This window comes from Protopterus annectens, chromosome 1.part2 (assembly GCF_019279795.1).
Source record: "Protopterus annectens isolate FY-2018-M chromosome 1.part2, PAN1.0, whole genome shotgun sequence".
NCBI classification, from domain to species: Eukaryota; Metazoa; Chordata; order Ceratodontiformes; family Protopteridae; genus Protopterus; species Protopterus annectens.
The window spans coordinates 1,056,835,627-1,056,863,142 of NC_056727.1; positions in this window are offsets into that span (position 1 = coordinate 1,056,835,627).

Consider the following 27,516-nt stretch of genomic DNA (forward strand, 5'->3'; position numbering starts at 1 on the left):
GTGTATTGCAGGGTAGACGTATTTGGCTGTAGTTGGGGGATATGTCTATTCGTACATGACGTATATTGTTTGGGGCATTTCAACCCCATTAAAGGTGCATGTGGACACCTTTGTTTTTGTCAATCTACCATTGCTATCTACACATGTGTGGCCATATATATATATATATATATATATATATATATATATATATATATATATATATATATATATATATATATATTTATGTATATATTTCTATATAAATATATATATATGTATATATATATATATATATATATTTAGATAGATAGATATTTACATCTACTGATATGTTGTATCTATTTAGATATTAATATATTTACTCACACACATACATTTACATGTTGGAATACATTCTCTGTACTGTTGCATGACTGGGCTGGTTGATCTGTTTTGAATACATCAGGGTTATGTATGTCTGACCTGGCTTAGTGGTAAATCCCTTCGGTTATGTTGTGTGGGGTCCTGTGTTTGAGCCTAACAGAGGCTGTTTAGATTGTTGCTGGGCAGAACAAGGACCATTGGATACAGAGTGGTTAAGGCATTTTTAAGCAGTTGTAAGTGGTTTTGCACAGATTTGCACGGTGGTAGGCACTGCTAACCTGCCGTAACATCTGCTTATAAAGCGTTAGCTTCAGATTTGCTTAACCAGTGTAGGCATTACTTACTGCTGCACAAACAGGCTTAAGCCCACTTACTAGTGCTTACATATGCTTACTATTGCTTATTTGTGCTTAAACCTGCTTACTAGTGCTTTATTCATTCTGACACTGACACTGACACTTCACAGGTGCATTTCTTGCAATACTCCAGTTTATAAATATATATTATTTAATAGGTTTTGCATCAAAAATATTGGTTATAACATGCTTTGCCATGTAATATAGACTGTGCTGCACTGGGACTCGAACCAAGAAAGGCCTGCTTGGTAGGCAAATGCTCTGCCCACTACACTATTGCTGTGCTGCTTCATTTGCATATATCTTCCTTGTTACCCTCTTCAGCCTTTTCAGCAGCTTTAACCATAGCAAGCGATGGGCACACCCGCGCACCTATGGGTAGCTTTAATCGGATTTAAAAAAAACAAAAAACAAATGGGTTTCTACATTTTATTTTTATGTATCGTTGCTGTTGTACACATTGGGGACGTGGGGATATACGGACACCTATGACCGGTCTTGCTCTTTCCTTACCCCTTTCTCCTGTTTTACATTGCAAGGGTGTGTTTATTCTGAGAGCTCTGCTCTCAGACATGCCCTGTGCACTTGTACATGCTCCATGTAAGCCTATGAGCTTAGGCAGTGCACCTTGTTATTATGCATGGCACGCTGCCATCCTGCTCCTAAACACCGCTTCTGTGCAGGACTAAGCTAATCCTGCACGGAACTTTAGTAAATCCGGAGGAGAGACTTATAACTAAATAAGATATACACTCTTTTAACATGTATTTCAAAGCTAGGCCATATATTTTAAGTGATTTATTCTGTCAGAATAGCTATTGTGTTCTTTAGTTATCAAAAATATATAGTCTGTATTGCAATGCTCATTAAAAATGCTAGTAAAATGGTAAAAATTCTTACTTGTTTTTATTAATTTTTTATTTGATAAAAAGTCCATCCTTAAATTATACCAAAGAAATTGTTTCAAAATCATCTATCAAAATGTATACATAATTGCAAGATTTTAGAAATTGAAGCTTTAGTATCTAGTTATTAAATAATGGACAAACAAAATATTAATAAGTGTTATTTAAAAACCTTATAAAATAATATGTTTTAAAAGTCCAGTAATGTCCATCTCTGGGTCAAATATAATCTATGTGTCTCTGTCTGGCATTTGACACTACCTTTAAAAGTGTATTTTGTTTCTACATTAATAACTGTCTGTTTTGTACATTGGTTTGTTTCAGCAGGTTGATAATATATATATATATATATATATATATATATATATATATATATATATATATATATATTGACAAAGGTAAAAAAATATCCCTTGCAATAATTTTCTAGTCATGAAGGTTCTGCTTTGTCAGCTGCAGGTGGACCTGTCTGATACAGAAGACAAAGGTGTACCAAACCACTGACCCCACGTGTGCTCACTGACGTGCTGCTCAGCTAAGACTGTGGATATGAATAGCAAAATAATCCAAATTTAGCTCTTATATTGTGAGAAAGCATGATGGTCAGAAATAATGAGCATCGCAGCTCTTCTCACTAAATTTGTACTGATCTGATGAAGGGCTGATAGCTTCAAAGTGCTCGTCTGTTCTAACCTCAATTCCCTGGCTAAGGGTAAGTTGCAGACTATCCTGTAACACCAGCAACTTGCTTAGTGTATGGCAACAGTTTCCCACATATGGGCTTGTGTTCCAGCTTCTGTCCTCCATTTACATACCAAGCTTTGAGCATATGACATGCTGACAGGGGTTGTTCTGTAGTGGGCTGTGTGTATATCACAATGCCATTGCTGCCATCAGTCCACTGCTGCTGTATCCTCCACCCATACAGTGGTGCTGGGGCCATATATGTGTGGGCTACACCAAAACAATACATGTGGGACCTTATGCACTCCAGAGGCCATTGTATGTAACAGTGGTATATGGGCCTGTAGAACTGAGTCTATAGGGGGATGCACCATAACTGACCTAGGCTGTTACAAAATGTGGGGGTATCAGAGCTGAGTTGCCTTAAGGTATCTGGATGTACAGTACCGTATACTTCACCTATATTTACATTACTCACATAAACTGGGTTAATGTAAGCCTACTACCTCCTGCCATACAAGACTGTTCTGTTTGTCAGTGTGCTTGTGATGGTGTCAGTTATGCCTTGTTATGTAACAGTTACATCCCATTTGGTCAACTGACGTCTTCAACACCTAGTGATTTTGTACAGAGTGTAGATAGAGGCTGCTGAACTATATACCTGCATTACATACTGTTGATTGTTTGGTATCCTGTGGCCCAGTCTGTCTTTATTATTGTACAATTTGAAGGCATTGGCCTGGACAGCAACAGTTGTGAACCTTTCCAGACTACTGTATTAGTATAACTGTTTCACAGTTGCATTACTCTGTTTATATGGATGCAAGTGTCTGCACAGCTATATGACATGGCATATAGAACTGTAATAGTACACAAATAAAGGTTTTCCATTTCTGCAAACATGTGTGTCGTGTTTTTTTCTATGACTTCTCTGTGGGTATATGTTGCAGGCAATGATTGTGTTTGTTTGGGTGGCTCATACAGTGTCCAGTTGTTCAGGTGTGAACTGTAGGCTTAGTGGCTGTTCCATATTGTGTGCACCTTCTACATATGTATCTTACTGTACATATCTCTGCACGTGTCTGTGTAGTCACATGTATATCTATATATATGTATATGGGTGTACTTTCCTACAATGAAAATTCACTTTTTCGAAATGGGAAAGTACATCCCCACTTAAGCGAAAGTGCACTTTAACGAAAGTGCAGTTTTGCTTAAGCTCACTAGACCAAACATACCACATCACAATGGAGGGCATTGAAAAACAGGCTATGTTCTGGTGCGATAGTCATCGACCTTAGGGTTAGGGCATGGGTCAAGGTAAGGGGATAGCCCTACTAACTATCCCCTTAGCCTAACCTGTGCCCTAACCCTAAGGTCCATGACTAACGCACCACAGTGGGTGGAGGACATAGGAATGTCTTCCACTGTGGTGCATTAGTCATGGACCTTAGAGTTAGGGCATGAGTCAAGGTAAGGGGATTGCCCTACTAACTATCCCCTTACCCTAACCCGTGCCCTAACCCGTAGGTCCGTGACTATCACACCACAGTGGAGGACATAGCCCGATTTGGAATGTATTCCACTGTTGTTGGATAGTCACAGACCTTAGGGTTAGGGCATGGGTCAAGGTAAGGGGATAGCCCTACTAACTATCCCCTTACCCTAACCCGTGCCCTAAACCTAAGTTCTGTGACTGCTAGCCTGTTCAGTCTAGCAGGTTTGCGAGAGTGCACTTTCGTTGATGTGCACTTTCTCGTTAGTGTGGGTGTACTTTTGAAGTTCGTAGTGAGTTTTCGTTCTTCAAACGTACACCCATGTGTGTGTGTGTATATATATATATATATATATATATATATATATATATATATATACATATATGTGTGTGTATATATATATATATATATATATATATATATATATATATATATATATATATATATATATGTATAACTGTATCTGCATATATGTGTCTGTGTATATGTATCCTGGGGATGTTGATAGCTTCCATATTTTAAATTTCTTATGGGAGCCAGACTGTACTGTATTATATGTTACCAATACCAGCCTGACATCATAAAGGTGGGTTGTAGTACTGTTTACATGTTATGCACATGTCATGTCACGTCCTGCTTATGGGATCTGTAACACTTGGTAGTGTATTGCAGGGTAGACGTGTTTGGGTGTAGTTGGTGGACATGTCTATTCGTACATGATGTATATTGTTTGGGGTATCTCAACCCCATTAACGGTGCATGTGGACATCTTTGTTTTGTCAATCTACCATTGCTATTTACACATGTGTGGCCATATATATATATATATATATATATATATATATATATATATATATATATATATATATATATATATATATATTTCTATATAAATATATATATATATATATATATATATATATATATATATATATATATATATATATTATAGATAGATAGATATTTACATCTATTGATATTTTGTATCTGTTTAGATATTAATATATTTACTCACACACATACATTTACATGTTGGAATACATTCTCTGTACTGTTGCATGACTGGGCTGGTTGATCTGTTTTGAATACATCAGGGTTATGTATGTCTGACCTGGCTTGTGGTAAATCCCTTTGGTTATGGTGTGTGGGGTCCTGTGTTTGAGCCTAACAGAGGCTGTTTAGATTGTTGCTGGGCAGAACAAGGACCATTGGATACAGAGTGGTTAAGGCATTTTTAAGCAGTTGTAAGTGGGTTTGCACAGGTTTGCACGGAGGTAAGGCACTGCTAACCTGCCGTAACATCTGCTTACAGAGCGTTAGCTTCAGATTTGCTTAACCAGTGTAGGCATTACTTACTGCTGTGCAAACAGGCTTAAGCCCACTTACTAGTGCTTACATATGCTTACTTTTGCTTATTTGTGCTTAAACCTGCTTACTAGTGCCTTATTCATTCTGACACTTACACTTCACATGTGCATTTCTTGCAGTACTCCAGTTTATAAATATATATTATTTAGTAGGTTTTGCAACAAAAATATTGGTTATAACATGCTTTGCCATGTAAAATAGACTGTGCTGCAGTGGAACTAGAACCAGGAATGCCTGCATGGTAGGCAAATGCTCTGCCCACTACACTATTGCTGTGCTGCTTCATTTGCATATACCTTCCTTGTTACCCTCTTGAGCCTTTTCAGCAGCTTTAACCATAGCAAGCAATGGGCACACCTGCGCACCTATGGGTAGCTTTAATCGGATTTAAAAAAAAACAAAACAAATGGGTTTCTACATTTTATTTTTATGTATCGTTGTTGTTGTACACATCGGGGACTGTTGTTGGGGATATACGGACACCTATGACCGGTCTTGCTCTTTCCTTACCCCTTTCTCCTGTTTTACATTGCAAGGGTGTGTTTATTCTGAGAGCTCTGCTCTCAGACATGCCCTGTGCACTTGTACATGCTCCATGTAAGCCTATGAGCTTAGGCAGTGCACCTTGTTATTATGCATGGCACGCTGCCATCCTGCTCCTAAACACCGCTTCTGTGCAGGACTAAGCTAATCCTGCACGGAACTTTAGTAAATCCGGAGGAGAGACTTATAACTAAATAAGATATACACTCTTTTAACATGTATTTCAAAGCTAGGCCATATATTTTAAGTGATTTATTCTGTCAGAATAGCTATTGTGTTCTTTAGTTATCAAAAATATATAGTCTGTATTGCAATGCTCATTAAAAATGCTAGTAAAATGGTAAAAATTCTTACTTGTTTTTATTAATTTTTTATTTGATAAAAAGTCCATCCTTAAATTATACCAAAGAAATTGTTTCAAAATCATCTATCAAAATGTATACATAATTGCAAGATTTTAGAAATTGAAGCTTTAGTATCTAGTTATTAAATAATGGACAAACAAAATATTAATAAGTGTTATTTAAAAACCTTATAAAATAATATGTTTTAAAAGTCCAGTAATGTCCATCTCTGGGTCAAATATAATCTATGTGTCACTGTCTGGCATTTGACACTCCCTTTAAAAGTGTATTTTGTTTCTACATTAATAACTGTCTGTTTTGTACATTGGTTTGTTTCAGCAGGTTGATAAAATATATATATATTGACAAAGGTAAAAAAATATCCCTTGCAATCATTTTCTAGTCATGAAGGTTCTGCTTTGTCAGCTGCAGGTGGCCCTGTCTGATACAGAAGACAAAGGTATACCAAACCACTGACCCCACGTGTGCTCACTGACGTGCTGCTCAGCTAAGACTGCGGTTATGAACAGCAAAATAATCCAAATGTAGCTGTTATATTCTGAGAAAGCATGACGGTCAGAAATAATGAGCATCGCAGCTCTTCTCACTAAATTTGTACTGACCTGATGAAGGGCTGATAGCTTCAAAGTGCTCATCTGTTCTATTTTCTCTTTTATTTGTTATTTTATTAAACTGGTTTTAAACTGGCCTTGGCTGTGTTGACAGAACCATTTTTTTCTGCTTCTACTAAATTTATACTTCACTGAAATGAATCTGTTTGGATTCATTATTTGCATATGTGATGGCACTCTTTAGCATGATAATACTTTACATATTGTAATTTTTCCCAATGTATGGTCATAACATGCGTGTCTGTAAATAGACCCTTCCTGCATGTCAACACTGATTACTTTGCTTTGAAAACATTATCCCCCGGATTCACAAATTCTCCGTGTAAGACTTAATAAGTCTTACTCGTAGGCTGCAGTTGAACGGTATGACATCAGCATGCCATGAATATGCATGAGAGCACGCTGACTCAACCGTAAGTCTTACACGGACTGTGTAAGAAAGCAGGGGGCGTGTCCGACTGCTGAGCAGTCTAAATGTCCATGCCCCTGCAAGTGTTTTAAAACTAAACAAAGCAAATACACAAGAGCGAGTCCGCTCAAATGTCCCTGCATGCAACACCACACTCCCTGATATTGTAAACCCCTATCACAGTTCAAAAACGCAAAACATTAAATTAATTTTTTTAAATCCCCAAAATAGCTGCCCGTATTTGCTTGTGTGTGCACGGGTGTGCCCATTCCTTAGCAATTCTGACATGGAAGAGCATAAGAAAGAATGTTAATGCAAATCATACCAAATAGCAATAGCATAATGGTAGAGCATTCACACAAAGAAGAGGCATTCACGGTTCGATTCACACCACTCGCCTTTGTATTTATTTTTTAAATCAGTATATGAAATAATACCTGACAAATATGTTTAAACATTACTAAAAAGCAGTGAAATGGCCAATGTATCAGTGAACAAAATAAATATTTTGAACAATCCTGATATAAAATTACCTGCAGTTAAGCAGTGCTTCACCCAGCGCAATAGAGTTGCCCGTAGTTTAATAGCGCTTCACCCAGCACAATAGAGTTGCTCATAGTTTAATAGCGCTTTACCCAGCGCAATAGAGTTGCCCAAAGTTCAATGGTGCTTTACCCAGTGCAATGTGTTTGCGTGGACGTGTGCGCCGCGCCAGCCAGGGCACCATAGGGCACCGAGGAGCAACGTAGAGTAAAGTTGCTTAAATGCAGCCACACCCCCTAGCCTGTCCGGATAGTATGAAAATAAAATGAATGACAAGGTTTGAACCCAACCCAGGACTCTGTGCATCAGAAGCAAAGTACAGAGCCACTAAGCCATGACAACATAGGGGAAACAGCCACTATTAACATTCATATACTTACGAATGGTAGTTTGACCATTATTAAGCAGGTCTGCAGTCAGCTGAGAATTTTACAAAATGGCCAATCACAAAAAAGTGTGGGAAATATGGCATATTTAAGTCCCACAGGCGGGAATACACTCCATAACTGATTGTAGCTCACATCTGCAGTTAGAATGTCTGGTGTCGGAGAGGGAACACACTTCCGAGCGCAACATTGGGGCATCAAGGAGTCCAAATACATGGTTTGGCTCCTTGTCCACCGTCACGAGTCAAGACTCCTGCAGGGCCAGTTCCAAGGGATGGAGTAGAAGGCAGAGGCTTGGAACCGATTAGCTCATGACCTCACCAGTGCCACAGGTGTTCCTCGGACTGGTGAGCAGGTCCGTCACCACCATGCAGACCTGAAGAGACAAAAGCAGGACCGCCTGAACCAATGGATACAGGAGGCCCGTGGGATGCCCCACAACTGAGTATGTAGCCATGGAATGCAGTATGTAAGAATTGATAATGGAGTATGTATAACAGATAGGTATGTCTCAATATCCCTTCATTTACTTTACAGCTGCAGGTGACAGTGCTATGAATCAGCAAGCCTATGCTGATAGGCTGCTAAGGCTGGACCACCGGGCAGGTTAGTGATTATTCTGCATGTATTGTTATATAAAATATGGAAAAGAGCATGAAAGAAAGTGTTGTAGTCCAATAATACAGCCATAAAATTGCTTGAATAAGTCCTCTGCATGTACTGTCAGATAAAAACTTCAGAGAGGCAGAAAAGGAGTGTAGAAACCCATTAAAAAAGGTAACATATGTCTGGAATAATATCTCTGCAGGCGCTGTCATATAAAATAAGTGAGTGAGCCTGAAAAAAGATTGTTCTAACCTATTAATAAAGGTATAATATGTCTTGAACATGTCTGCCATATACACAGTTAAAACAAATAAAGGAGTGAGCCTGTGGAAAAGTGTGTAATGTCATTAATAAAGGTCTAAAACCCAGAGTGTGTCTGTGTCACAGAGTCTGAAATGTTGTTGTACCCTTGCATTATACAAACAGTACTGTTTGAAAAGGTGCTGGCAACCCAGAGTTGTGCAGTCCCATATAAAGTGGGTTATGGAAGTACTAGTAGCTGTGAAACATATATACAGTCCACAACAGTCAGTTACTGGCTGGCATGAATAAGTAAACCTGGCACACATGTAGCATGTTATTTTTTCCCCAGAAATGTGAGTGTGTGTCAAGAAATGCAGGGTTCTGTACAAATCGAAGTGAAAATGTCATGTGAAAACATCCCAGATATGTAGATAAAGAAATATAAATGCAATCAAGAAATATGTAGCAGTAACATCTGCATCCTGGACAGTTAGTATGTCAGATATAGGTCAGGCATATATTGAACTAGCCAAACCCATTACACAACCTAATGTATGGTGGCAAGTGTAATAATACAGGTAGGGGATATACACTTGCAGTCACTAGGAATGTAATGTAGACTAAAAGGTCATTATAAGATGTTAACCGAGGATTTTTATACACCCTACTGTATGTGCATAAACCATGCAATTCCACACCTCAATGGGTATGTGTAATCTTAAATATTTGTTGGGACATATGTCCTATTGTTCTATAAATATTTGCATTCACGTTGATGCATGTGCCCTGTTTAAACACCACAATCATGGTGGCCTGTTGCTACCAAACATCCCTGCATGCTGTTGGAATAACCACTGTGGTTCAATATATGCATGTGTTATGCTTGCTGTTCAACTGTTGTACCCTTGGTGTGTTAGGTTAATGGGAATATTATTGCATGCTGTTACAACTAATCTGAAATGCTGTTTTGCTTATGTTGTAATTAAACACACCTAATCACAGAAAGTATGGGAAGGCCGGTCCCAGCGGTCCCACCTGTCCCTCCTCAGCTGGCGTGTGCACCTGGCACCAGCAGATCCAGTGCCCAGCCCAGGCTCCCCTCCTCCATTGGTCCGGTGCCACCTTCGGGTGGAAGCACTTCAGGGGATGGGGCTCATCCCCCCCGTGCAAGCGTGGGCGGAGAAGGGCCACCTGTCATCATTCAAAGGGTCCGGGCTGTGGTGCGTAGGGAGATCCAGCGTTCAGTCACTGATCCCCTACATCAGCTTGAGGCGAGAGTGGCATGTCTCACAGGTGAGCCTGCTCATTCTACGCAGCCCCCAGCACAGCCACCCTCGGGCTGTGAAGGTTCAGTGGTGACTGCCCATGGGTGGGGATCTCATTTCCACTGTTACCATCTGTGGGCTCATGGGCTTGCGATTTCCAAACATCAGACCCCGTCAATTGTGTTCACCAACCCCATGTGTCATACACCGCCCCTGTATGCGTCTTGTCTGTCTTGTCTGTTTACCTTCCCAACCTACCTCCCCAGACATACCTACTTCCTCTACCTCACTTCCCACTCTCACCTGAAAAAAAAAAAGGGCAATCTGTACCCACAAAAAAATTACGCCCCATACATAGCTGCCCATTTCGCACACATGTCCATCGGACAAACATGTAAGCTGATAATTAGAATTGGCAGTACAACATACTTTGTTGTCCTCACCCCTCTCCCAGGAGTGGAAGGTTTTAAATTTCACTCCAAATTCATTGCATATGCACAGCTGTTGCTGTTAAAGAAATGGGCAGCTATGGACCCTCCCTACACCCGTCCTTCACATCCTGAGCTTGTTTACCTACTGTGTGTCCCTCTTTGTGCCCCCTTTTTCACCACTTTCCTATCTCCCTATTTTCTTTTCTTTAAAAGAAATTAGCGCGGGGTTTAGCGGTAGTAAGCACTTTTAAGCAGTAGTAAGCGGGATTAAGTGAGTGTGCACATGTGTACGCTTAGCTAAGCGTCACGCAAACCCACGCAAACCTGCTTACAACTGCTTAAAAGTGCCTTAGTCACTCTATGGCAGGGCCCTTGTTCTGCTGAGCAGCAAAAGAAAAAAACCTCTGCCAGTTTCGAACCCCAGACCATTGACACAATAGACTGCATGAATTACCACTAAGCCACAGCAGATATACAAATAACTTGGTTCTGAAATAAATATATCATGCATTACAATGAAGGAATGTAAATGGAAAGGAATGGTATAACACAAATCCTTTTCTGTGGGTCTTTACTAGCAGTGGTTGTGGAATTGCATGACATGACTGTGAAAGGAGAACCAGCCATCCTAGCAGGGAATAATGTTACAGTAGCACCTTACAAACACCACACAGTATCAGACCAGGATTAATACTGGCCACAGGAATACAGTGCAATAACCATATTTGTATGGCAGTTAATTGTGTAAGTGAGAAAAAAGTACATACTCCCATGTATCCTGTGTTAGCATTTGGAGGGGTGCGTACATGTCTACACTGAGATGTGTGTACTGGAAGCAGCAATATTCAGGTTTGAGTACAACATGCATATAACTGGCTACAACCCTAGCATCAGATAAGAGACATATACCAACCTTCAGACTGACACAACGGTGTCCAGAGCAAACAAGCATGGGCCCCACCTTGGAAATCTGAAAGGGCTACACCTACATAACCTACCATTTTATAGCAGTGGGCTGCAATCAAAGTGAGTAATGCAATCACCAAACAGCAGGCTGCATGCAATTACTGAATAGTAGGCAGCAGCTGGTACAGAGGCTGTCACATGCACAAGTGCAGATACCTAGAAAAGCAGGCTGTACCTGCAGTCCACACATGAAATTATATCATTGCAGGTGCTGTGAGATAGAGAGTGAGAGAGAGATAGAGAGAGAGAGACATGGACACAGACACAGACACAACTGAGACAGAGACAGAACAGAACAGAGTGAGAAACAGAGAAAGAACATTGAATAGAGGGGGAAAACCAAAAAAAAACACCAATAAAAAAAAAACTACAAAACCGTAACACACGGAGCAGAGAAATACTAAGGTAAGGTATGTAACTCACATGTATGTGTTGGCATGTTGTAGATGTTCCTGAAGAGTACTCTACACACTGCAAATCATCCATGTGTGGCTGCAGTATGTATCTATCTGTATCTGCACATGTGCATAGGGCAAGGGACATACTGCAACTGTTAGTGAAGGGTGGACAGATATCTGTCAGTGAAGGTTGATATGTGCATATATCCATGTAGGTCGCAGTGTGTGGCTTAGAAAACAGCATGCAGTGAGCAGAAGCGGCTGTAGGTCAACTGGTGCCCTAGGCAAAAGGGCTCCACAGCACCCCCTACCACACTTCCTGGTGCCCCCATCCTTGTCTTACTACACTACATAAATAGTGCAAAAGCACCCCTGCTAGAGCGGCACCCAAGGTGGATGCCCTGTTGGCCTATGCCTAAGGCCAGCTATGGTAGTGTTGCTATATGTCATGTGGCGGTTAAATGCTGTGGGACAGATCTGTCAGGTCTGCTGTGTTACAGCCAGTGAGGCCTGCTAATGCTACAAGGGCTGAGGACACCCACATGCATTCTGCAAAACACTGTGCAATTTAATCACATACCTGTACATCCCACAACTGTCGCATAAGTGATATCCCCACCATGAAATGTGGACTGTACATGTGCCTACATGTACATCCATGTGTACAGCAATGGATGTGTACATGTATGTGTATAGATATGCATGTATATAATATATATATATATATATATATATATATATATATATATATATATATATATATATATATATATATATATATATATATATATATATATATATATATATATATATATATATATAAACATATAGAGTAAGAGAGAGAGACAGAGAGACATGGGTTCATATGTCCCGCAACAGGTGTGTGGTGACTAAGGCACAGACTGTAGACAAGTGTTGATACTGCAGTGCCATTCCACCTTCCCAAAACAGTGTACCCATTAACTACCACATAGCTAGAGATATACATAACAGTGAAGGTGTGATAAGGGAACATGGGACACAGGTGGACAGTAGCCTCCGCTTTGATGAAGACAGTGCTGTACTACACCTGTAATCTGTCTGTGTGGTATGTGTCATGACAACAGGTGTGTCAGCTATGGACGTATAGGATAGAGTTCCCCTGTACTCATCACAATGCCCTGTGTGGTATGTACTTCACATGACAACCACACCAGGTGAACAGGCCACAGACAGACCCACCAGAGGGTAATACTGGCTGCAAACGGATGCCCTTTGCCGACTGACTCACAAAACCACAAGTGCACTGTATTGCATACTGGCCACACAGAGGTGACCTCTGCCGGACATACAGAGATATGTCGCACTCATAGCTGGGTGACAACCACCATGGCAACATATCACAATTCCTCCAGGATACACGCTCTAGGGCCCTAAACCTTGTCAGCTCACTAAATGGCACATGCTGGAGGGATAGGTTCCCATCTCAGAGATATGCCATACACCGGAATAGACCACTTAGCAATAGCAAACAAGGCTCCTCCTTAGTAGTTGTTATAAATACCCCTGATGATTGTGTGGGAGATTGGCAATACACCCCAAGAAACACCTCTGTGGTTCAGGTTGTCAGGGGCAAGTGAAATCAAAGTACATGTGTGTCAAAGGCCAGGGTAGCATATGGCTAGGCTGCCGTAGGCCCTAGGGCCAATAGCATATTACCTACCTATGACACTATGCACTCACACATGTACTTAATGCAATAGCTGCTATGTGAGGTTGCATAAGTGTAACGCTGAATGTGTGCAAGGTCTGTAAAGGTGTGATAGCTTAGTGTGATGTTGTATCTGACATGGTAGTGCCTATCCTAGCTGTGAGGACAGCAACTGATGTGTAATGTGCTGTTAGGCAGACATAGTAGTATGGCAGATGATGTGACGTAGTTCTCCGCTGATGGATGTGGTGTCTCATTGTAGGCTAAAGCAATACATGTATGCTTAGTGAGTGGTACTGCTAGTGAATCCATCACCAATATGAACTGTAGTACTACCTGAAGCTGTAGGCCTAAACAGCACAGTATGGTGTGTGTTCACATTGCTTGGAAACACTGTCATGTGTGTTTCCTGTAGTCTCCACAGAGGACAGAATGCAGACATAAGGGTGTGTAAGTAGTGGCACACAGTACTGTATGGTACACAGGTAATGCTCATCTGTGTTGGCATGCAGTGGTGCATTGTATGTTTGCCTGATGTGTGTGTGATTATGCCTGTACAATGGCTGCAATCATATGTGTGTTACAGGGTAAATGTGTGTATCCAGCAACATATATAGTCTGTTACAGCAGTATGCCACCTATAGTAACAACTGGACACATCTGTTAGGCAGGGCTATGGCATCAATGACTAGGGTGGTTGATTGGTACTACTGTACCTGTACTATACATCCATTGCAATGGATGACATATCTGTTCTTGCATCGGTGTGATATACACCCCTGTCTTGAGGTTGTGCAATGTGTCACAAACAGTGTGTCGGGTACTGTTGTATAGTGGTGTGATATATAGAGTCTGCCAGGCAGTGTTAGTTAGTTGTGGCCTGAGAACCAATAAGTGGCATTGAAGGTGTGAAACCTCTGACAGACAATAGGATGGTATATATGGCAGTAAAGTGATATCTGTGGGTAAAGGTGTAAAGTGTGATACAGAACACTCTCACACATATTGTTCATATCTTTTTCATCCAGATTGTCCACCACCGCAACCGAGCGTATACAGTGGATGAGGAAGAGGTGATATGCAACAGCCTTTTGCAGCAGTACACAATGCTCTTCTCCAGAAGCAGCCAGCATCAGCAGGAGCGGACTGCACTGTGGCAGGAACTTGTTAGTCGGGTAAATGACATAGGTATGCATAACTGGACATATGAGCAGGTACGCCATCACTGCAGTGATTTAATTAGACAAGTCCAGCAGCGTGCATCTGATATCCAAAAACAGCAGCTTGCCACAGGTGGAGGGGTGGCCATTCATCCACCCCCTCACCAGAGTGGAGGAGCTGCTCCTAAGCGTGGTGGCTCCTGGACAACAGCTACAACAAACACTGACATGTATTGTAATGGAGGCCAGAGCCACCCAGCACATCCACCTGGAGCAAGCCGGTAACATGCCCAATCTGTAGACTACAGTTAACTGCATTTTTAGATTATATGTACGTGAGATGTGTACTGTGTGTTTAGCAGTTCAGCTGCCTAGTGTTGTGCAATACGGATAGTTTGAATAATATCCCTACACCTACACCTGTGACTGTTGTTGTACTGCAGTTTAGCATACCCACTGTAGCAATGCCACAGTTGTGGCCACTCAGGAACCCTCTCATATTCTCGTAGGTCCCTCTGGTGTGATGGCAGGGCAGCCGATCCATGCTGGTGAGTGTGTTATACCTGCAATGTTGGTAATGAAATATGCATGTCATAGGTGAGGTGTAGGCCATGTACACCTAACACACCTATGCATAATGCATGCCATGCATGTTTGCTGTGAGTCATTGCACAGCACAGTAATGTCAGTAGCTGCCTCAATGACATGCAATACACAGAGCATGACACACAGTTGTGGCAACCCCGTACTGCACATTGAATAGGCATAGTTGCAACACCTGTACACAACATAACACATCGATCACATGCAGTACACAAAGTCATGCTGCATATGGCGTAACCACACACCCGCTGTAAGGTCACACTTCAGTATCCCACATGTCATCCACACACACATGACGTACCTCGGGGGTAGAGGCCTATCATGGGGCTGTGCAACACTCTTCAACACATAACACAGTCATGTGAGGCAATGCTCCCTACTGGGCACCTCATACACCCATGTACAAAGTGGCTGTGTAATTGTGAACATATCCACGGCACTGCATTTCAGGTACAGCATGCTAGGTGGTGGTCTATCACAGAGTAGTAGCCGTGAGTGACCAGAAGATGCATGATGATGATGATGGCACATGGTACTACACCCCATCCGGTTACAGTGACCACAGTACTACACATAGCAGTATTTGCTGTGCACCTCATTGTTCTGTGTGTGCAAACATATGCACCTATACACACCATGCATAGCATGTTGTGTGTGTGCTTACATATGCTAGTATACACATTCTGCACATCAGTTGCCATCTGTAAAAAGAGTCACATATATGTCCTGGAATGCTATTGGGTGTATAGGTCATATGACACACATTGGGTATGTGTGGTGTTTAATGTTGCATTCGTGTAGCATGCCATGTCGTGGCTGCAACTGACATATCTGCAATATGTCCCTCACTCACCATAACCACTGTACAATATCCATGTCGAGCATTGGGATTCCTTCACGTTTACATGCACCACTCATCCCATGTCTGTACATTGCATGCATTCGCTACACCTGTGCCCACTATTATGTGCTATGGACACAGACACTGTCATCAGACATGGCAATCTATGTGTCACACAGATAACACATGCAGCCATGGTATGTATACCATTGAGTGATGGTGCACATGACATTGCAAAGCAGATAATACTTGCACAGCAATGTTGTGCCCATGTACACACTCTGTTCCAGGGTGTACCCAATCACTGAACAACTACACACATGCATCAAAGCCATGTATAATGTCATTAGATAGGATTGTCTACACTTGCACTGCATGGTCTTGAGCAACACATATTCTGCATGCTGACAAGTGTGTGGTGACTGTTTGCCTTGTGATACTGTCACCTACCATCACCCACTATTGTGTATGTGTTGTGTGTGTATGTGCTGTGGTGAGCAGTGTATTTATGTGCATGTGTGCATGTGTGCTTGTGTTCATGTGTGCATGTGTGCATGTGTTCATGTGTTCATGTGTGCATGTGTGCATGTGTGCATGTGTTCATGTGTGCATGTGTGCATGTGTTCATGTGTGCATGTGTTCATGTGTGTATGTGTGCATGTGTGCATGTGTGCTAACATCACGTACAGATTGTAAAGTGTGTTTCCTGTCTTCCTTCCACAGGTGCTGAGTTAGGGGTGGCTAAATGCAGCAGGGAACCTGATGTCACCGCCACTGATAGTGGAGATGATGAGACATGTATTGTGGCACAGGAAGGTCGGACAGGGTCTGTCGTTGGTCCACCAATCAACACTACACAGCGGTCAACCCCATCTATGCGCACACTCATACTGCCAATACATCCCTCGTCACCAATGGCCTTAGCTGAGGGACAGCATACAGTTGGCATTGACTAGGAGAGTACCTATGGCATGTGCATCCCCTCACAGCAGCCATAGCCGGATTACTGGAACGGTACCACATAGGCGGATGTCCAGGGGTTCTCGGGGGTGCATCACTAGTCGTATTGCCCCTGGCAGACGTGCCCCCAGAGGTATTACAACCTCCAGTATGTTCTGGGCTGTAATGCAGGCACAGGCACGTATGGGACGGTACACCCAACAGGGACTAAGGTCGCAGAGGGCCCATTACACTGCCATCAATGAAAGCATCCATGACCTTGCCGGTGCCATCTGGATTTACACCGAGGTCATTGATAGCCATTGGAGGGAGACATTAGATGTCCTCCACGATGTATTAGCCATAAGCCAGGACCATGCGGGATGGATGAGAAGCCAATGTGGATGCATGCCAGCAACAGCATCAACTGGCAGTCGTCGCGGATGGACCATGGATCACAGCCGCTCCCGTAGTGGCAGTACCAACCCTAGCAATGCTGGAGCTAGCCTGTCCATTGACCGTCCTACTATACCATGTGCACATGGCACTGGCCAGTCCCAGCAGGGACATGGGTCCTGTCATCATACCTCTGCCTCTGATGACAGCACCCAGTCAGGGTTGGTACCCGATACTGCCCGTAACACACCTGCTAGGCACAGGTACAGTGTCTGTGGATGGAGACAGTGATCTGTATGGCCTAGCAGGTACAGTCTGTGGCTGTCCTACAACTGCCCGTATATGGCAGCCACATGGTGGAGTTGTGTGCATGCAGACACACGCACATTTACCATACAACTAGGGCTCACACATACACACACTCATTACATCAACAATGGCCCCTGCAGTACTGTTGTCCCTCACACACACACACACACACACACACACACACACACACACACACACACACACACACACACACACACACACACACAGAGACATGCCGATTGGATGGGTCAGTGTCGGGCTCTGGCAAACCTACAACACACCCTGTGCATATGATGACACCTGTGTCATCTCCTGTCATCTGTAACACTGATGCAGGAACAGGCTAACATGGTTCTGATGCACAGGGTGACATTATAGCAGTGTAGCAATAGCAATAGTGTAGCAAGTTGACAACAGGAAAGTGTAATGATATCCTTGTAGGTATACCTGAGCAGGCATTATGCATCACAGCTGTGATAGTCATTGTAGCATTGTTTACACCAGTGTTAGTCCTGAGTATGTAATGCCCACCCATGTGCCACTTGGCTGAAGTGTACAGTGCCAGCATGTGTTAGTGAGTGGACAGTATGTGTGTGATGTGTGCATTACAAATTAGTGGGTGTACATCTGTGAACATGGTGTGTGCGCACTGTCTGCATGTACGTGCATAGTGGACATGTGGGATGTGCGACTTACCCTGGTCTACACATTGTTAACATATCATGGTATCTTTCGATGGCCAGTATGCATTCTACTACAGATATGTACTAACATGAGTACACATGTGTGTATGACATGGGTTGGCACTATGCTCTGGGTGATACTGTTGATATCTGTCAATGATCTGCAGTCTGGTAGTATATACTATCTCAACAGCATGACTATAACCAATCATTAGATGATGTCTTGACAAATGACTCACAGTTGTAGGGAACTCAGTAACAGTTGGATCCTCCCAGTACTATACAATAACAGTAACCAGTGGTATAGACCGCCACACATTCCTGGGACCACACCTGTGTGGCATATAGCCCTCTTAGGTACATGCAAATACACTAGGGATATGTCCATCAACATCTGGAAATGCATGCATTGGCCTACACTGCATTCCCTGGATGGGACGCATATCCTACACAAGGGTATCATACAGACAGATACCTGTTGTCCAATACATGTTGTATAGCAGTAAGCCATCTATGGCATATTCATCCACATTTACTATACATACTATCCCGCCAGTACCACATAGGTGGTAGCCCTCAACATGTATGTTGGGTACCAATGTGTACAGGCAGACACGTGTTATGTCATCTGTCCTTGGTATCCACATATCCATAGGTATTGTGGAGTCCCTCAGTGTTTCACATAACACATTAGGGGCCTGCATGCATATCCACAGGGCTGATGTACACTTATAATGACTGTCCATTATTGCCAGTCGTTGTTGTGTATGAACATGTCTGACATATACCCTGGCAATTACCCTCACTCACAGTACTCTATAGTACCTGTCATGGGTGTGTGTGGCAGAGATGTCCTTGGCCACGGATCACTACATTGGCCGGGCTTGACATAGATATACATATGTGACCTATGATTTGTGAAGCAGCGGCACAATCTGTCGAAGGTTACAAATGTATTCATGTCGTATGCAGGCTTTACACCTATGTACTGATTGAGGTCACATGTACACATATTTATTTGACACGCAGATACCCGATGTGTGCAATGCACATACTGTTTGAAACATATGCATACCATAGTAAAAGCAAAACCCACACTGCATTGACCACCTGTGGGGCAAACACACACACACTTGGCATTTGCAGGACTCAAACCCCTACCTATCTATGTTATGATATTAGAGAGATACGCATTAATACGGCACACTATATACATTACTGGCTGGTTTATGTTCTCCTTGAATATTTGTAGGATGCTGACATCATCCAACTTTCCAAAGAGGGATGTACCTCTTTTAATGTGTTTTCCCAGTCTCCTAAAAGGCTACTCCTCTCAAAGGAAACCAGACACACACACACACTTGGCGTTTGCAGGACTCAAACCCCTACCTAACTATGTTATGATACTAGAGAGATACACATTAACATGGCGCGCTATATGCATTACTGGGTGGTTTATGTTCTCCTTGAATATTTGTAGGATGCTGACATCATCCGACTTTCCAAAGAGGGATGTACCTCTTTTAATGTGTTTTCCCAGTCTCCAAACAGGCTACTCCTCTCAAAGGAGAGCACACACATACACCCCCCCACACACACACTTGGCGTTTGCATGACTCAAACCCCTACCTAACTATGTTATGATACTAGAGAGATACACATTAACACGGTGTGCTATATGTATTACTGGGTGGTTTATGTTCTCCTTGAATATTTGTAGGATGCTGACATCATCCGACTTTTCAAAGAGTGATGTACCTCTTTTAATGTGTTTTCCCAGTCTCCAAAAAAGGCTACTTCTCTCAAAGGAAACCACACACATACACACACACCCCCACATACACTTGGCATTTGCAGGACTCAAACCCCTACCTAACTATGTTATGATACTAGAGAAATACGCATTAACACAGCGCACTATATGCTTTACTGGGTGATTTCTGTTCTCCTGGTATATTTGTATAATGATGACATCATCAGACTGGACATGGTAATGTGTGTACACATTGTTTTGCAATCCCAGGAATGTTCCATGTAGGTTGGCAGGTATCAACAGCTTGTACAGGACCCCGTGAGTCTCACCTTGTGTGATCTATCTGTGGACACATTGACATCCCTCCATATGTCAACACATATCTATGCACAGATTGTTGATTTTGTGGATACGACATGTGTCTGTGATGTTGATGAAGAGCTGTTCAAAGTCTATGTGGGACATGTGTAGCTCTGTTCCATGATGTATGTCCTGGGTAGCTGTCTTGCAGACAGTGTAGCATGCTTGGGAACCATGATCTGCACATGAACATACCACAGTTGGTAGGGTTGTGTGTTTGTCAGTTTCCAATAACTCTGTTTATCACGTCTGCCATGATGCACTCCATGGCCTTGCAGATCAGACTTTATAGGCTTACTGGACTATACTTCCCATGGTGTGTTGTGCACCCACACATGTGGGGAGTGCCATATGTTGCTGTAACACATTTAATGGTTCCAGGTCCTGTGCAGTGGGTGAGGCTCAACAGACTGCTCAGGTGCAGGGTCTGTTTGTTCTGTAGTGCATGCATGACACATATTGGGAAACAATGTAATCCAATTGCAGCCATGCTTTTGGCTTTGGGGGGAGCTGTTCAGCCATTCTACACGTGATATCTCCAGGTATGATGTCAGAGACTATTGTCTGTGGGAGGTGGGCATGTATACATGGGCCTGTCTGATAGGATGTTGGCAATGTCAGTAAGGTACAGTTGTCCCTGACTCAGCACATATATGCATGCACATTACTATTTATTACATAGCTGAAGGACATGTCATGATTCTCAGTCTGGACTCCTTCTCAGCCACTTTTTACAAAACACCAACAAACCTGAGCACTAATCCCGGTTATACTCTTTTACACACTCAACACCCTACTGATCCTTTGTGCTCAGGCTACAGAGTATGTCATCATAATACACTGGCATGTCCGGGGTCAGTTTAATGTGTACTCTCCAGTCCAGCTAGTGAATATTGTGGTTATGACACAATGTCACATCTGCCTCATGTACACAGGCAACCCTCTCCTCCTCATATCACACTCACATATATGTGGGAGATGTAACAATATTGACATACAGGACGCTGAGATCTCCTGACCCATGATTGGCATAGTCTATCAGGTGGTGAGGGTGACCACACACACCACATATCAGTCTCACATACACCGATAGTGACAGCACACAAACCACATTATCACACATACAAATATTCGGAGGCTCTACATACACTCTGCCTAAGCAGCAGAGACCTCCACAGCAGACACACATATAACTGCTACCCCACTACAATGCCCACATGTCACACAGTTCACAATGTCAGTGTGCTACACAGTCACTGCCCTTTGGGCTAAACAACACACCTGATACACTTGTTATAGGTGACACTTAATGTCAAACACATTGTCGTCCCACTCACCAGGCCAAACAAGGGAATAGTCACTTTGAGCTGTCTCTCAGGTGCCAGGATCCACCACATAACACATGCACTCAGGTCACTCCAAAGCAAGTCCAGGACTGGCTCCATCATTGTCCAAGCTGGTGCGTACAACCTCAGACATTCCTCTCTGAACCACATGACATGAAACATAGAGGAACTCTGTGATCATGTAGCCCAGCTCAGTATTACCCTGACCTTGTCTAGCATCTTACACTCACCAAGTATGATGTCACAGTATACCAACACACTGATCACATTTAACAGTTGGCTAACATATTGGTGTTATTCAAAGGGGATACAGTGTCTGTCACCCTGGGGAGACATGCTCGACATGCCACGTAGCTTCCCTATGGACAGCTTGCACCTGTCACCCTTGGACCTTTGAATACTGGCTAGGGCACTTGCTGCCACCATAGTGCCTTATTTAAGTGGGGCTCAAAGGACAGAACCACCTCCATAGACATTACAGAGTACATGACACTGAGGGTAATGCTGCTCAACACCAGATATATTACTCTCAAATTGCACCCACTCAGGAATCTTCTCAATATGGAGGATAGCAATATCTGTGCACTAACAGACACATGGTTCAGGCTCCCACATGCACACCAGCAACTTCTAGGTTGTATTTCGTACCATGCTTTCTGACCACATAACTCGGAATGGCCAACACAAATAGGGGGTGCATCCATATACATACACATACCTCCGGGTTGGTAGCACTGCACAAAGCATCACAGACCATACATATGCACCTAACATTGTGCAAATCAGCCTTTTGGTTTGTTGCCTGCTACAGACCACACTCCCCAACTCAGCAATCCCACTCAGCTTTCCTGGGAACATTGGACAATATGAAGGTCTCCCCAAACACCATTATATTGGGTGACGTCAAATACCTACACATTGACTGTGGATAGTACTCAGGCCACAACACTCTCGACCAGCAGTTGCTACTATTTCTACACTCATATGCTATGGCACAACTGGTCACCACACCCACACGAGGGGACAACATATTGGACATGATCATCACCGACATGGGGACTCTATGTTCCACACCTGCGATATACCCCTCATTGCTAAGGGCAGAACATACTTTATCTCACTGGACATCCATATCCTGTCCCCACACCCTTCCTGGGTAATGTTGGTGAACTTCCCAAAGGAAAACGTCACACTCCTCCAAACCACTCAGAGACCCTGGGTCAGTGGTAAGTATGGCTCAGACTGCTGTATCCTTTACATACACATTCTATGGACACCTAGTGGACCACATGGATCGTTACATCCAAAATAACGACTGGTCTCATTCCTGCAATGGCAGTGGACCTGTGTGGTAGACCTCAGCCATTCATATGCTTTACAACAAATGGAGGAAGCTACTACATGATAGAGCGCAATCCCTGACAGGGAAGGCATCTGTGATCTGTACTAGCAGACAGCTACAATCACTTGGGTAATTATGTCAGGCACACTTTTAATAGACAATTGCACCAGACACGTTGGACACTCACAAGGCCTTCTTCAGTCAATTCAGGTACCTGGCTGGACATTCACTGATATGCTGTGTGTTACTGCATACTGACTAAACATACCCTGAACCTACTGACATTGCCATCATCCTGGCAAACAGGTTCAGTGCAGATGTGTCCCCCACATCCCCCTAAGGTGGTACTGTCCATACCAACAGAGTGTAACCTCCCAGATATCACGAATAAACAGGTGAGTGCTGCCCTCCCCACAGCGGACAACACAGCATCAATGGGACCAGATGATGTCCCAGCCTGTGTCGTACACAGCCTTCATGACAGACATAACACTCACATTACGTCACTGTTCGACATAAGAGTTACTGCAGCATATGTACCCACGGAATGGCATACAGCGATAGGGGTCCCGCTCCACTGAATACTGCCACAATAGACCATAGGCAATATCAGCCTAAAAGGCTAATTAGCCTGTTCTGCAAAGCTATGGGGTGTATGGGACTCATGCACATAGACATGGGAAACCTACAGACACTGGGACCTACACATTACAGCATTGTTGTGGGCAGATCTTGCCTGTTGGACCTGTTCATATTTTTTCAACAGTTACCAGGTCCATCAGTGTTGGGACAGTTGTCCACACAGCCTGCCTGGACCTTGCACAACCCTTCAACACAATACCCCGCTTGGCCATTATGCATAGGCTCCCCAGCATCAATATCGACACATATCTGACACGATGGATTGCTACCTGGATCAGGGATAGCACCCACATGCTCAGTGTTGCAGGTGCCATGTCTGATTATACACCCATTACACATGGCATCCCACAAGGCTCAGTCCTGGGACCTCTCTTGTTCAGTATATATTTGTGTGATGAACAGGCTATCACAGGAGGGCTATGGCTGCCCATGTTCGCAGATGCCTGCAAACTGGGTGCCATAATCAGCTCTCCTGCTGGCACATGCATACTCATACAGGGTCTCACAGAGATAGGTTGAATGGTGCCTGAGCCATGGCCCATGGTTACATACCTTTAGTTGCATAGTCATCCCCTTTGAGGATGACAAAATGCCCACACAATACCTCATAGGTTGTAATCCATTACATACAGTAGTGGTTGTTATGGTTTTGGGGGCACAACCTGTTCGTACTCTCGCCTTTGACAATCATATTGCCATAGTGGTTAGACAGTACGTCTACATAGCCCACCATATCCCACATGGTTTCACATGTTGATCACGTGTGGTCATTGTGCCCCTATACTCTTCACGACCATGCTTGGTTACTATGCCACATTTGGGATGTACCTTACCTGACACCTGTAGCAACTGGAATGGCTACAAATGTTAATCATCGAGCAGATGTAGGGACTCACACAGATGCCCTGTACAGTTCCGATACAGTAACTCCAGCTATACTCAGTCACTTACCACCTACACGGATGTGTTGTGTGCCTGTAGTTGCAGGCAATATCTGGCCCAGACTTACTGGACATGCTCCACCTCAGGATATCCGACTCCCTTGGAGCTACACACTCCAGGGACATATACCTCAGCACTGATGTTAAAAGGGCATGCTGGGGGGACAGATTATTATCAGAAAGCCTCCACTCACTCCGGAATGTAGTCCCGGTTTTGCATAGGCAGAGCCACCCACTGACCACCTACAGGTGACATCTTGACATGTGGATGGGTGATCACATGTTTACCCATGGGATATCTTCTGGGTCCCTGCTAGACAGAGGCACAATACACTCAACATGAATGGGCTATCTTGTGTGACATACTATTCAGAGGCACAGTGTTCTGATTAGACTGGGTTGCAGAAGCCAAACACACTCTGGCTATGCTTGTACATGCCCTAGGGCAGATAGCCTAGTATCAACCTCTGAACCTATGATAAATTTCATGATGCACGATGTTTATTGCTGATACTGTTTGCAGGCTTTTATCATCTTTGCTTTCACACTTTCTATGAACCGCTTAGGTATGTGCAAAACATATTTGCTTATGGCAGGGTTACACTATATTATTTACGTGTCTGTTGTCATATCAGTGTGTGCACAGGGCAGATTGCTGGGTAGTGAGAGGTTCCTGGGTTAACACATGCAACTGCCAGCTATATGTGGCCCAGTGCTGTACTCCAACATGGCCTAAGAGTGTGAGCATGCCCAGTTCAGACTGTCAGTGTTCTGTTGCCTGACATTTGTCTCATGTATTCAAGTGTGTGAGCATGCCCAGTGTGACCTTTCAGTATGTTGCTGTGTGAGGTCCACTTCATTTGTTGATGTATGTCTAAATGTCCAATATTAACATTTGTACTGTGTGTGTTGAAAGTCAGGTTCTATTCTTACTGCAGGACTCACCTTTGTGTCATAACTCGACAGGGATTATGCTGTGCCTGCAGGGTTTCCATGAAATACTTTGCATAGACTTATCGACATTTCTTCATACAGGCTAACTACTGCAATACTGTCATGGTTTAATGGTTCAGTACTATGACTATAGTGCACAGTATCCTGGGTTTGAGGCCCATCGCCGCTTATATTTTCATACTGAGCAGACCAGACTGCTTAGGGGCCAGTAGAGCAAATATGAGCATGTTGGCTTTTGTTCAGCTATGCCCTACCTAGACCCAGCTTGTCCACCATTGCTCAATATTAACTGTCATTGCTGGACATTGGCCAATATTACTCTACATTGACCACATTTGTAGTAGTTGATGTGTGCGATTTTGTTTACATATACTTCATGATGGTAAATGCTGTTTAGCACTGCTTTATATTGCTTAACACTTGGCAATCATGCCTCAGGTGTTGATGCAGGGCTGCCTATGTCGGATGCACATACTAAACTCCCTATACATGTTTGAAAGCAGGTAGTGTCAACATAGGCATCCCTTTTACTATATGTGCTAGTCAGAGAGAGGTATCATTTCCAGAGTTCCTACTGAGCCAGTGTATGTGCTATGCGTTGCCTCTTTGCCAAGGCCAAAGAATACTGGGCATGCCTCCTTCTGCCTACTGGGGCAGGCTCAGGTTGTTCCTCCTCCGAGCCATGCTCTGCCTGTGATGGTCTTGGCAATGGTGGGGGGCTGTTTGGCCCAGGCCTATGCTGGTCCTGCTGCAGCTGTTTTTGCAGGATCATATTATGTAGCATAGCACACACCATGACAATTTGGGTACATGTAGTTGATGAGTACTGCAAGGCTCCACCAGATGTGTCCAGGCACCGGAACCATGACTTGAGCAGCCCAAACACATGCTCGATTACATTTCGTGTTTGTGCGTGTGCCTCATTATGGTGTTCCTGTTTAGGTGTGTGTGCATTTCTGATGGGTGTCATCAGCCACGGCTCCAGTGCATAGCCAGCATCCCCCACTAGGTGACCATGTGGGATGTCCCCATTGGCAAATGTCTGGTACAGCTGCATCAGATGCCAGATATGGAAATCATGGTAGCTTCCAGGGCAGCCAACACACACATTCAGTATTATGCCCTGGGCATCACACACGATCTGTCAGTTGATGGAGGGAAAGCCCTTGCGGTTGAAATAGACCCTATCCTACTCACCGGCTGGTGCTTTGATGCGTATGTGTGTGTGCAGTCTATTGAACCCACTACCTCAGGGTATTCCGCTATTTGCTGGAAGAGACGCATATTGCTAGCTAATACCTCATGGGAATTGGGGAAATATACATGATCACTGACATGTGCTGACATGGCATCCAGGAACTGGTGCAGTACTCTGGATGCTGATGCCTGTGATATCCCCATCATATCACCAGTTGGTCTCTGGAAGGTACCTGTTGCTAATATTCTTAGGTCAACACATACCTTAGTTTCCACTGGGATGGGTTCCCCTCTGTTGGTTCTGTGTGTGAGGTGTGGCCTGCACAGCTCAACAATTTGCTGCAAGAGGTCTCCGTCCACTCTATAGTGCTCTACTATCTCCTGATCATGTAGCCCCTGGTAGGTAACCCTGGGCCTGTACACTCTTCTCCGTCTCCTCA